We start from the raw sequence: 15,134 nt of genomic DNA on the forward strand, positions 1-15,134 counted from the left end.
ACTACATATGTCCTAAAATTGCGACCAGACTACAGATAACCTGGTTTAGCATAAAGTTTTTACACTGATGATGAAACGATCTGTAGTGGTGTTTCGTTTCTATTCGATTATTTTTTTCTTTTACCTTATAAGGTGATAAAATTATTTTTCGTTTTAGTTTCTAGCTCATAATATGGGATGCTAATAAACAACATCCTAACACACTTCCTTCGTTTCAACCAATCATCTTCTCTTCTTTCAGTCTAGCAAGGTCATTATTTTTCATAAACCGACTCGATCTTTGTTGAATTCTCAACAATGCATTCAGAGTCTGTTGCAGCTCCCAAGTTTCGTTAGCAAATCAGCAATATTTACCCATACATACACCGAACGCTTTGCAATTTTATGACAAATAAAGCACACACCTTTCATTTATCAATAGGCTGCATAGAAGTACTATAAACTAGAATCCTGATTGCCAGAGCTGATGGACACAATTTATGTATCATACTCTGCATTTACTGCCAGTCTGCCCTTGGATGCTGCAGGGCATTGTAGATAATATAAATTAAATAATCCTTTCATTCATTTAATCAATCACCATAATGAACGGAAATATAATTGAGCTGACAAAGTGTCCGTACCTTATTATTGTTTGTTAGTATTGTTCTCTAATTACTATTGTTATAGATACACAATAGTGACCATATTATGAAAAGATTTTCAACGAAAGTAAACAACATTAATTAGATACTAGTAATGACGTCATGAGATAAGGGCATTGTAACAAATTACAATGACATAATCGTAACATTCCTCTTTTATTCCTCTTCGGGATCAGCAATAGCAATGGTGGTAAAAGTATCAACACATAGTAATTCTGACCACTTATTAACATCATTTCAATTATTCAAAAGACGTGTATCTATATGGCAACAATACTACAGCTGTAAACGATTGTTTTATTCGTAAACGTGAAATGGAAAGAACACAGACGCCGTTTTATTGGTAACAAATCGTTAGGAAAACGAAACTTCTATAAATAGACACGATGAACTAACACAGATGCTATAAAAACTATGTTTTTCTTCACGGGAATCCAGATGCTTTCTAATTTGATAGAACAATGAGGAAATTTATGCATAACTTCCCAAAAAAGAAATACCTCATTTAAGACATATTTTCTCTAAGAAATGGTTACTTTGTTTGCCAGTTCCCACGAAGAGAACATTAACGTACATAATTTAGTAGTAGTTTCATACATACATCGAGTAAAAGCATGTAGTCAAATAGAAAGAAACTATACGAACATTGTTTAATAACAATATTATAACATATTTTTTAAAAGACAAGCGTTCATACATTTTACCATTTATGGTCATGGGAAATTGATGTGAAAACAAAATTTCGCCAAAATTTAGTTACATGATACCTTACACACATACATGCTTAACACTTCCATACATACATTGCAAGTTATATTAATGTTGTAAAAAGAAGCTACGACAAACATACAACATCTATACTAATCTATACTTAATATTATAAAGCTGAAGAGTTTGTTTGTTTGTTTGAACGCGCTAATCTCCGGAACTACTGGTCTGAATTCAATAATTCTTTTGTGTTGGATAGTGCATTTATCGAGGAAGGCTATAGGCTATAAAACATTACGCTATGACCAATAGGAGCCGAGCAGAGCGGGTGAAACCGCGCGGAAGTAACTAGTATTATATAAAAGTACGTAAGACTAGAATTTCGTAAAAACTCTTATTATTAAAAATCTTATTTCGCAAGTTCTTTTATATCGTAAAAGATGATGCAAACTGCAAGCGATAACATAACAATCGTCAGATACAAAAATCACTGATCTTAATTCAAAACCTCGATCGATCTATATTTTTAGCAGAAAATCAATATAACTTAACTAAAGTCTAAAATTTAAAGAAAAAAAACGTTATTTCATCATATATCGATTGAAATCGGTTGTTCATTTTGGCCTATAGTAAAACTTAATATAGATTATAATAATTATGCTAAGTAAGACATTACGTACACAGTATCCATCTGAAGCAAGAGAATTTAAGCTGAGAGATCGAGAACCAAGCGCCCCTGACGTCTCCAGGGAGCTGAGCGAGCGAGATCGTTCTTTGTCCAAGTTACCGGCTTTGTTCGCGCGGTTCTTGCGCTGCGGCCGTACTGGCGGCACATCATCCACCTCTGGCACCGGCATTCCAGCTGGTGCTTCCACTGGTACCTCCGTAGGCTCCTGAACCCTCGCCAGTGGCACAGGCTTGGGCTTAAAGTCTTTTTTGCTCGCTAGCAACCTTTTGTCCAACTTTTTTAAAACAGGAGTCATTAAATTCAATGACCCCAATGTAGCACCACTTAAGTACACGCCCCCATACCCGGAACTAGTACCACCGTATATACCAAGATTCGACGACGGCCGCCCTAATCCCGCACTGTAAGGGTTATAGTTCCTGTACGCGCTAGAACTGTAATTAGAATAATTGTTTGTATAAGGACTGTACTGACTACCGAGCATCGTCCCCAGCATACTTGGAGACGAGCTGTAATGGGAGGAAAGGCTTCGAGGCCTGGAAGTATATCTATCTTGTTTACGACTCATCTTGTACACATTTCACCGGTGCCGTATAGTTAAGCAGTTGGCGGGCGAACGCCGCGCGATACGTAAACACACTGACCGTTTCCCGAGTTTTATTCTACGCGATGAAAATATTGTGCTCTCGCGTCGCGGGCGGCAGGATCGCGCGTGTGTGACGCTGGTGACGCACTGACATGTTCAGACGAGAGGGCGATATCCACGGACACGTGAGACAGACCATCACCTGTAAATATAACGGCGCGTCGCATCAGCGTAGCGTAGGGATCGCCGGCCAGAGGCGCGTGCCCCGAACCCGCCGCACCGCAAGGACGTCGCCACGCAAATAGAGATTACAGCCCTCTATTATTATCGGAGACGCCTCATCAATCAGTCGACAGTTTACTTCATAATTAGTGCGCTGATCGAAGGCCAGCCGCGGCCAACCCGTGCCTCCGCCCTGATCGGTATCGGCACAGGTACACAACGCGCATGCTAAAAATAATCCCGCACCTCCTATAAACATTGTATGTTACAGCAACCACAAATAAGCCCCGCACTGCAAATGTAGAGAAGTGAGTGCATCGTAAACTGTATACATACACGGCTGTTTCTAACTGTATAAATACTGCGCCATCCAATCGCTAATTTATGAAACACGAATTAGTTTGTCTTCGTATGATACAAACTGTATATAAAATCTATTTTCAAGTTTACGCGTCTCAGATTCCGAAAGCGATGACCCAAATACTTGCTATCTTGTTGGGAACTATCAAAACATTTGACTGAAATTCTGACTCCGTGTGTCTCGAAACCACAGCACATTACACGTTTACTTAGTGTTTATTAGGTACCTGCGGCTATGATTTGATGCGCAAGATTTGAAAAATATGTTATTCTTAGAAATCCCGCAATTATGTGGTTAATTCATTGAGCTAGTGGCCTGATTCTATTTCTCGAGACGACGTGCCTAAATCGTTTTTCAAAATTTCATAATACACACCAAAATATATTTCGAAATTGTCTTGGGGAAACTCGGCCACTAACTTCACGTCCCACGTGGGCGACAGACGCTACGCGAACGACACGATGTCTGTCCTACATTATGGACATTGACAAAGTAGTTATAAATTGTTCGTGAACCATAAAATTAGCGTTTTAGCACTTGGCTAATGAAAACGTTATAGGAATGGCACAGTGCATATTTCTCGGAGTAAACTAAGCAAATTAACGGGTCAAGGGTATGTTTTACATGAAATCTAGCTTTTATTTTTGTATTTACGAGCGTCTAGATCTGTCCCGCTTCCTGTGGTGTCACGATAAAAATAAAAATGTTTTAATAAAAAAATTAGGAACATCTCTTCTGAAACGAAATAAAATCTATACATCTATACATATAATAAAATCGTAGAAAAGTGCTGTCTGTACATTGAAAATAAAAATAAAAAAAATAGCAGGGGTTATTGTTATGTCGATGTCGAACCCAAAAATGTAATTAACTTTTTTTTTGTCTGTTTGTCTGTTTGTCTGTTTGTCTGTTTGTCTGTTTGTCTGTTCGTCTGTGCGCGCTAATCTCAGAAACGGCTGATCCGAGTTGGATGCGGTTTTCACGAATATATTGTGGGATGCTTAAATTTACATTTAGTGTTTGTTTCATGTCAATCGGTACATAAATAAAAAAGTTATGTCAAATTAAAGAATCACGTCGAACATTCTATGCTTATACCATTAATCTCCGCAACTATTTGACGGATTCGGTTGAAATTTGGTACAGATATAGTTTAGAACCTTAGAAAGGACATAGATATATTTTTATTTCAAAAATCAAAAAATAAAAATAAGAAATAAATTATCTATACTTATAATAAATCTGTAGAGAGGTCAATTCTGTACATGAAATATATTTCCAAAATAATAACTATCAGCGGGTGATTAGTGATCGATACTGACGCCAAAAATGCAATCAGAAAAATTTTTGTCTGTCTGTCTGTCTGTCTGTCTGTCTGTCTGTCTGTCTGTCTGTCTGTCTGTCTGTATGTTCTTTATAGAAATAAAAACCACTCGACAGATTTCAACGAAACTTGGTACAATTGTTCTTCATACTCCTGGGCAGGTTATAGTATACTTTTCATCACGCTACGATCAATAGGAGCAGAGCAGTGAAGGGAAATGTTGGGAAAACAGGAGAACTCACTACATTTTTTAAGCTTCCGTCGCGTGTGCAGCCTTAATGGTTAAAGCTACACAGAAATAATGTATGACGGAAATGTTCTCCTTAAAATTGTTTAAAAAATATTCCACGACAGCAAATGTCTATCTCTTATGGTTAACTCACAATAACACGTATAACTCCCGATAGCTTAGCAGTTCGGAGCTTTCTGATTATATTTGTCTACTCTTACGTTTATAACACTCTCATTCATTCATTCATTGATATTATAATAAATCTGTAGAAGGGTCAATTCTGTACATTGAAAATATTGAAACGATAAATAGCAGGGGGTGTTACTGGATCGATACCAAACCCAAATATGTGATTAAATTTTTTTTTATTGTGTCTATCTGTATGTTCAGGCATCACGTGAAAACTAATGGTTCGATTTCGATGAAACTTGGTATAATTATACCTTATTATCCTGAGCATAAAAGAGGATACTTCTTATCCTGGAAAAATACGTAGAAAAAAATCTTTATTTTTCAGTTTTATTCTACAGAACGCGAGCTCAACAGCAGTAGCTCAATAGAGGGATCTCCTTATAATTATTATGGGCCTTGCCGTATTTGGGTCCAATAGATATTTATAAGATGTCATTGTCAGAGTTACTCAAAATTGAGAAATAAAACTTCCACGCGAAGACCGACATCCGCGCGGACGGAGTCGCGGGCGAAAGCTAGTGATTAATATATCCCGTGATATTAACATTTATAATGTATTGCGTCGCATCACTGTGATGTGATGGTTGAAGCCGCCCACGAAGAGCAGTTGATATTACCTATCTTAATCAGGGTGTCCACAGCTAATGTTCAAAATAATTCCCTGACTTTTCCCTGACTTTCCCTGACCATTTTTTTAAATTTCCCTGACCAAATTTAGGCCGTGTTCAAACCATACATTTTATTTCCATACATATTCAGTTTTTCGTTTACATATAACCGACAATACGTTATTACATGTTCTTTAGTACACTGGGACTCATAGTAAGCCTGCTCACATTCGGCGGCTTACAGTTAGTTTGGTTTGAACACGGCCTAATCATTCAAGTAGGTATGTTTTATTTGTAAAGTAGTTTATAAGTTGAGTAAAACTGCATACAGGTAATATTTTAATTTCTTTTATTTTATATAGTTTGAAGGACTTGCAGCATACTTTACAATATGCTGATCCTTGGTCATCCGCTACATCATTTAACCATTCATAAAATTCTGGGCTAATTTTGGGATCTAGCCACGCTTTATTAAATAAACACTGTTTAGCACTCATTTTATCACTTATAATTTATAGGTATAACTTATAATTTTATTCTCACATTAGGAATTAAGAGACTTGTAAAAAAAGACCTGTTAATACGGAGTAACCTAGTTATGACAATGGATCATACATAGCTCACTCAAACCTTGAAAATAATAAAAATGGAGTAAACTAATTATGACAAAAAAATCATACGTAGTTCACTCCTCAATCTTGAAAAATAAACGTAATTTAAAATAATCCCGTAATGTTATAAAATAGTTAACCTTGAAATAAAACAAATTTATCGTGACATATATTTATTTACTAGCTGTGCCCGCGACTTCGTCCGCGTGGAATAGTTATTTTAGGCATTATATTTATTTTTGCAAACAACTTTCTCAGCTTCATAAATTAGTATAGCTGTTACCCACGGTTAATTTGTGCATTGAAAATTCGTGATAGCACTGGATTATGCATATAAGGAACAATCCACACTCATTTCTATACTATATGTGTTTCCACTGTTTTCCGGAAACCTGCGCCTATAGGTTGGGTAACCGCCACCCCGGTTTGTGTTTCAGAAATAAAATTCTTAGGGTACTTTATAGATGGGCTCGCTACATACGCGTTATAGCAGTGGTAAGTCCCCTCTTTGAAGAGTGGCTTGAGAGGCGTCACGGCGTCCTCACCTACCGCCTGACGCAGGTACTTACCGGACACGGAAGTTTCGGTTGGTACCTGTTTCGAATTCGGCGGGAGGAAAACCCCGGGCGTTTCGTCTGGGTGTCGTCATTGCGAGGACCGCCCGGAAGATATGGTGGAGCATACAGGGGCGGTGTGCATTGCATGTGCTGAGCATCGCCATGTCCTTAGGGATTTGAATGGCGACGGTAACCTCTCACGTCCGGCTCTAGTTCAGGCCAAGGTGCGGAGCGAGGGGGAAAGGGACGTCTCCCCCTTCTGCGAAGCAGTCATCCTAGCTAAGGAGGAGGCGGAACGCGTGAGGGAACGATCCTCATCACGCCCCAGCCGCCGCAGAAGACACTCCGGGCGTCGAGGATCGCGTGACGATCCCGGCCACCGTAAGCGCGGGTCTGCGGACGGCGAGTAAGAGTAGCTCGTCGCCCGATCAAAACCAGACCCGTGCGTACCCTGCGTCGCGTTGTGTGCGCGCCTCAAAGAGCCAGACCACTACAGATGGGACCCAATAGGGCTGATGCCCGATCCGGTGCTGCAGACAACGTAAAAGATTACCGGGGCCCCGGCTCAAATCAGAACGGGGTGATTTTTACACTCCTTCTCGCTTCACCCAAGGCAGGAGTAGCCAACGGATGATTTTCCCCCCTCAAAAAAAAAAAAGAAAGAGTACTTTCTAGAACAAATGTTTTCCTTCATACATGGTGACGCAAGGTTATGAAATCCTTAAGGACCATATTTTTATACCCTATCATATTTTTATGACAATAAATTGAAGAATTGGATTTTTTTGTTTGTCAAATGTTTCAGCCGATATATTATGGCACTATACGTAGAATCTGGTTGTACTTTGTTAGACAGCCACAATAAAATGTGAGCGTGTGGTAAACCGCTTTTTTGCCATTCTACGCTGTAAACAAACGCTTTCGATGGTCAATGATCAAAAAATGTTTTACTTCGTTAGTAAGACTATAATTTTTTTGAGTATAGTTACCCAACCAACAAAAGTTAGTTTTATAGAAGGCCATAGAACGTTTTGTAAAAACTAAACGGTGGTCAAATAAAAGGCCAAAGAAGGTGCATCTACAAAGAAAGTGGCGCAATTATATCTCCATTCAGTGTTAAAGTAGAACTATAAGGGTATCAGGCATGACAATTTTGTGATATATAAGCCACCGCAGCACTACTAAAGTGTTTTTGGGTACTGTAAAAGAGTTCATGATTCCATTACATCACTAAAATTCATCATTCATTCATTTTACATTCGTTCACGTCGCTGCAGTGTCTCAGTGTTTTAGAAGAGAAATAAAAAAATAAGAAAAGTGACGGGGTATCGTGGTGACTAAGATATTATTTTGTACTTAATCGAATTATTCGTCTCTTACGAGGAAAATGTTGTGCGACTGTAATTTTACTGATAAACTATGTATGGATTTACGACATATTTGAATGCCCCCTTCGAATTAATGAGCTTTTACTAAAATAATTTCTTATTTTAAGTTATAAACATAGTTCCAGCTTCCTTAACTCTACTATAGTACTCATTATGATAGATTACATCCACCATTACATGAAATTAGGGTTCCTTTTGAGCTTGTTTGTTATTTTTGTTTTATTTTTTGTCCTTATTCCATAAATATGATGAATACTTTTGTTAATGAATAAATGTTATGGTTTATAAATCTGTGTAAGTACTACGTATGACGTCAGAGAAGTATAACTACGTACATACATATCGTCACACCTTTAATCCCCGAAGGGGTAGGCAGAGGTGCACATTATGGTACGTAATGCCACTGTGTACACCCACATTTCACAATTATTTATATTGTAAGTCCCATGTAATAGGTGGTGAGCCTATTGCCATATACCGGGCACATTTCCAGACTCCGTGCTACAACTGAGAAATTTTCGAAAAACCGAAAAAGGCTCAGCAATACTTCGCCCGACCCGGGAATCGAACCAGAGACCCCTTGCCCGGCAGTCGCACTTGCAACCACTCGACCAACGAGGCAGACTTTTTATTGCTTCGTGTGAAATATTATAATTATTAGCCCAATGCTTCAAACCATCTCGTAGTTGCTGGTTTTTTTTTTCAGTTGAATCAATCAAACAATCTGAAAAACTGTCACACCTGGAATCGCTGTCCACAAATGAATTATTCTGCATTTCATCACTGACGTGAACTGTATTTTGTACGGAACCATTTTCTATAATTGGGTCTTCAAAAAGAATTATTCAAATCGGACCAGTAGTTCCGGAGATTAGCGCGTTCAAATAAACAAACAAACAAACTCTTCAGCTTTATAATATTAGTATAGATAAAAATATTGTCGCATTAATTACACTGAATCAAAATGTCAATATTGTTGTAGAAGAACGATAGAAGTGCTTTTACAAAACGGAATTATCATTTAAAAGCATTGCTAGCCTAACTTTATACACAATAATAATGTTTTAAAACACATAAGATCTCCGTTATAGTACTGTTGCGTAATAGAGGAACTATAATAGTTATAAAAAAACAATCTGCTTCTAAAAAGTGTATTTGTGATATAAGTTTATCACTACAGCTATAATGGGCATTTACAACCCTTTATAAGACAATTAAGCTATATAAATATAATTTGAAACTCAGCTGTATCACCAAATCACTCCGATGTAGACTTTTTGTGCCCACTATATTACTGTGTACTGTAACGATGATCTTAAAACCCTCAATATCGTAATATCGTCCTATTCCTGAGTTGTCATCTCTACTTTAACAAACGACACATAGGAGTTCGTTTCGAACCTTTATTGCGCAAATTAGGCGCATTAGGGTGACAGTCAAAACTGTTATGAAGTTCAATCGTTGTATACTAGTAACAATGGAGGTTGCTATAACGCCTGACTATAATAGCTATATAAAGTCGTGAAGTAAACCTTTACATCAACTATTAATAGGTCGTTTTTGCTATATAAACTTATAGAGCCAAACTGTGTTGTCAAACGCTTTTACACAACAATCAGTCACCACCAAAACCTTTATACATCATTTACCCAGCTTTTTTGAGATATAAGGTTTGGTTATAGGGCAAAATTGTTAGTTGGGTACACCAGGCTCCGCGTTGTTCGCAAACAATGCCTCTCCTTCTGGCAGCGTCGTGTTTCGCACATCATGCGGCGCGGGTGAATTTTATATCGGAGTTATTTTAAAATTGTAATATCTTCTAAGATGTTTATTGAAGTTTAGTGACGTCAAAGACAATTTTGTTCACAATTAAATACTCTTAATGAACAACACATTTATTTCGATAAAGATTAATATTTTTTCGTTTATACAACTCTTAATAAATAATGCATTAATTTCGACCCAGTTTGATTACCATAAAAAAGATTCTAGTAAGTTAATCCTAAAAGATAGACATATACTGTCGCGGACTTTTTTTAGATCATTTTAAGAGGAATAATTCTTTCATACATATAATTTTCGTATCTTGAACCATTTTCGCAGCGCACGCAACGGAAGCCCTCAAGAATTAATAATTTCCCCCGTTTTGTCCACATTTTCCTTTATTTCTTCGCTCCTAATAGTTATAGCGTGATGTTTTGTAGCCTATAGCCTTCCTCGATAAATGGACTATCCAACACAAAAAGAATTATTCAAATCGAACCAGTAGTTCCGGTGATTAGCGCGTTCAAACAAACAAACAAACTCTTCAGCTTTATAATATTATATAGTATAGATTTCAAATTAAAATAGAGTAATCTAATTATGACAATAAAATCATAATATAGTTTACTCTCAGATTAAGCGTCGGACCAGAGCATAAAATTAAATCCCTCATTTCACAATCACTGGGAAAAAATCTCAATTTTCCCTGACTATCCCTGACTTTCTCTCCTTTCCCCTCAATTTCACTGACTTTCCCTGACCACCTTAAGCTTCCCTGACTTTTCCCTGACTTTCCCTGACTTTCCAGAATGTGGACACCCTGTTAATAATATTAGAGGCGGTTACATTGTGGACGGGTTAGCGACGTCATCGGCCATGTGTGCTGAGGAGCTGGCGTCACGGACGGATACGCTAAAAATAATAAGGCTCCAGTTCTCCGTTCAGTAGTAACCACGGTGATAAATGCCGAATTTATGACTACAAAATATTGATTACATATTGCATACAAGCTCTGGCAACTGAACTTCTGACTAATGAACAGTTGAGAACGTAATTTGTTCGCGACAGACTACTCAGTACTCACTTTATCTAATACTAACGTGGAAACTCATTACTCCTGATATCTGTGTACGATCTGTTGCATTTCTTTAAATAAAAAGCCAAAAAGTGGGTGTTTACGCCTACTGTTTTCCCACAGTTCAACGTCACACATATAAACCTAGCTTTTCAACAACCTACTGATCTTTTCATCGGTCACATTTTACTAAGAAAATATTTGATTACGAAATTGGCATGCGTTATGTAAACATTTTAATCAAAACTAGGATAATGGGCGGAATTCCTTGACGCTTCAAGAATCTACTAATAAAATGGTTTACCGTGTAAATAATGTCCTAAATGGTGCTCATCGTTAGAAGCTCATGATTAGTTCTACTTCTACTGGTGACAAACAATTCAAAAGAGAATGTCATTCCATTCATTCGATGAAATACAATACAAAGGATTCAATAAGCTCATTAACAGAACTATATAAATGACAAAATACGTAAAACAGAAGTCCAATAAATAAATAAATGTTTACAAAATCTCGAAACGCAGTTGAGTAGTGACCACTCAAACGCAATTTATGTGTCGTTCATAGTAATGTTGGAATTAAGCCAATATTTTTCACGTTGACCACAAAAAATATTGCGGAGCTAGACATACATTGATATATGCTTTTTTCGTACTTGAAATTAACTTCCTGTATGACGAAAATGTTAATGCATAGACGCGTACACAGAATCTCTTATATCTACTGTTATTTTATTAGTCTACGCTGTTATTGCTCTATTCAATTAGGTACACCTTACGTTGGTAGATCGTAGTTTTTCTGATTCCGTCATTTTAAATAGACAACAAAGTGTATTAGTTGAATTAAAACGTTCTATCACTAATCTTCCGTATTCCAACCGAGTTTAGTCAACGCATCTGTTCAATGAATAATTAATCAACGAATTTCTCCTACATTTTTTTAAACCACGAATATCTCACCGCACTACTTTATAAATATTATGGAATTTCTATTAACGAACTGAAAAGCACAACCAAGGCTAAAAATACGAGCGCGGTTTCGTAAGATATCACGTTAAGTAATACGCTTCTTGAAGATTAAACAAACATTTAATCACTTTTCCTACTAACTAAATATACAGTGCCATGTTTCCTTTGTCACCGAACTATAACAGACTGTCACCAAAACAAGAGCACTTATCGCAGATCACTTGAAGATATCAATAAGCGAGAGCTCATTCTGAAAATCGGCAGAGTAATCTATCACCTGAAGACGGTGTCAACAAGATATAGCGACAAGCTGTCGAGTTATCTCAACAAAGATGTTTTTATCACAAATTCTTAAATTAGAGAAATATGAGACCATCGATCTGGTAAACAACTTCTTTGCCTTACTGCGATTTTTATTGGTACTTTAACTCCGGTACCTTATTTCTAATACACATTCAAAAGAAAAATTGTTCGAAGATTGTCTCATACATTGTATCACCTAAACTTTGCTTTCTTAGGAAATCGAGCCAGAAGGAATTATTTATGTTTTTAAACAGATGTTAAAAGGCACATTAGCACCTCGTGCACATGTAAATAAATGTATGGAACATGACGTTTACTACTAGGATATTGGCTAAATGACAGGTAGTGCACCTATAAAACTACATAGTCTAGGGACGTGGAAAATATCCGAAGCACTCTCGTAAATCTCAAGGAGAAATAAACCATTAGCAACCCTTGACGCACGAACCTTTCACCACGGCAAATACATTTTGTAGAAAACACTTTTAGAGTGTGTGACGTTGAGCATGAGTTGCCAAAACGAATCCCTTTTGAAATGGTCGTATTTCACCGACCTTGCACATGTGCTCGTGAACACGATGTCACTCACAACATTAGCATGTGAATCATATGAGCAGCGCATTTGCGGAGAACCGGTAGTAAAGCATTTTTCACTAGTTCATCATCGCACTATAGATATTCTGAAGTTTTCAGCGTTACAAAAACCTACTTATACGTTGTACAAAAGTGCATAATAACTGATATCATTACATCATGGCTATTTTAACTTGTTCCTGTCCTTACTCAAGCTTCTTGTGGTCAGCACAGTAAGTCTTAGTTACCCATTCTCTCCTGCTAAACGTGATCGTAACTATCACAAACTCCTTTCTCTTTCATATCATTATTCATACAATCTACCACAATAACACCAATTTTTCCGTTTCTATAATTAAAATAAAATTTACGAATGAATACTAAAATAACATAACAGCATAATTTATGACTCGCGTCCATTATTACGACACCATAAACCGCAAAAAGTGAATTCATCCCATGGCACATTAACTTTGAAACGTATTGCATTTACACTCTATTAAATTTAATCTTCTTAATGGCGTCAAAGCTTGACTTCGTCCCCTAGAAAAATGAAGACAGAAGACATTTTAACTAACTTTGACGTCAAAATGATATCGTAAGGTGGAATGCAGAAAATAACTCTTTTATAATATTCAGATCACATAAAAATGATAAACTAGATATTGAGAACGATGAAATGGAAATTCAGAACAGTGAGGAGAACTTTGTTTACAACCGAATATTCTCCGCGTTGAATTTGTATATTTATATACTGCCAACGCCTTCATTTCCCGTTAAATTACCTTGAAGACATCCAACACATACGTGTATAATGTACATATGGAATAATACATACAATTCTTCACACAATTAAAAACTTTATGGATCAAAGGAACCTTACATCCTTTCGCTATCAATATGCATTGGAAAACGCAAGCGAGAGTTATCAAATATATTTGACAAGATTATCAAGACCACGATGTAATCTGTGGGGAGTGCTACTATCGTGCCAAAACATAATAGTCCATTACCTTCTCTGTAGAGGCAAATGCAAGAGGATTCAAAAGATTAATAATATTCAAAAGTAACTATCCAATACCACAACCACTTATCAATAACACACAGAAAGAAAGAAAGAATATATATCAAAATAAATTTCTGCGCAAAATTCCTAGCATTTGCAGCGGCTTTTACACGAGATAATTGTCTCGTGAAATTCATATAAAAGAAATCAAAGTGTCAAAAGTGAAATTACGTTGTTAATTATTTTCTAGTGATGTCAAAACACGGAAATCAGTGGACGGGTGATGTAAATTATTAGCAACATTGTCACATGACCAGACCAGACGATTGATGATCGGAAACTACACACTTGGAACCAAAACTATCGCTATTTGTGCCTGAGGTCATTGATATCGTGTCTTAAAAACGTATTCTTTATTATAATTAAAGCACCCAAGACGGTAACATATAACTGTAGAATATTATAATAAAGTAATTTAGTTCCCATCCATTCTAAAATACATCTTAAAGTGAATATTCTCAGGTGTAGGATTATATTTAGTGTGTGAATCCGAAAGTGTTAGAAGTATAAAACTTAATATTTGTAATCTGAGCACACGTCTGCGATAATTTACGTACAGCTATTACAAATAATTCCAGAATCAAAGGACTGGTGCAGAGAAAAGCTTTTATAATTGCGCAGTTAATGTTTCTTGAAAGAGTCTATTTATTTTTATCTGCACTGTACCTATCCGCAAAGGATCAAAGAAACCAATCGAAATGAACAACGCCTGCTATGATGAAAAACTATTTTATAGACATGGCAACAGAAATAAGATACGCGTTGTTACATGCATAAGATTTATTTCGGTGACAGAGAAAACTGTATTTTTTATAGATTTGGCATAATAAAAAGGTGTATAAAAATAGTCTCGCTCGAATATAAACGATCGATATAAATCATATGGACCAGCTGAGTTCGTAGCATTTGACGAATACGAGTTACGATATAACAGCCAGAAATACACCGCACCTATTGTTTCGGTGACGTCAACCAGCGAGGTGAACGCCGCTAAAATGACGACATGGGATACTATCTCATAAAAATATAATATTATTTTATTAAACATAAGTATAAGTATGTAAGCCACTGTTTTTGATTTGTCACAATTTTACCTAGCCACAATCTAAAATCCAATATTCTCAGATTTGCAAGCTTTGTTCCAAGTGGTATATTATTTGAAACAGCGTTCCTGACCGAATATATTAGTCAGAAGCTTACAATTGACTCATGATTTATTTCAAGAAATTGTTTCCGTCGCGAAGAACAGAAGTACGGCGTAACT

The 15,134-nt window shown here is 36.7% G+C and overlaps 1 protein-coding gene across 37 annotated transcripts in view; it reads right to left on the reverse strand.

Annotated features, from left to right (window-relative positions):
* The window catches only part of LOC118266750 (protein phosphatase 1 regulatory subunit 12B), a 90,814-nt gene that overhangs the window by 8,121 nt on the left and 67,559 nt on the right, over nucleotides 1-15,134 (reverse strand). The window lies entirely within an intron of this gene.

This window comes from Spodoptera frugiperda, chromosome 25 (genome assembly GCF_023101765.2).
Source record: "Spodoptera frugiperda isolate SF20-4 chromosome 25, AGI-APGP_CSIRO_Sfru_2.0, whole genome shotgun sequence".
NCBI lineage: Eukaryota > Metazoa > Arthropoda > Insecta > Lepidoptera > Noctuidae > Spodoptera > Spodoptera frugiperda.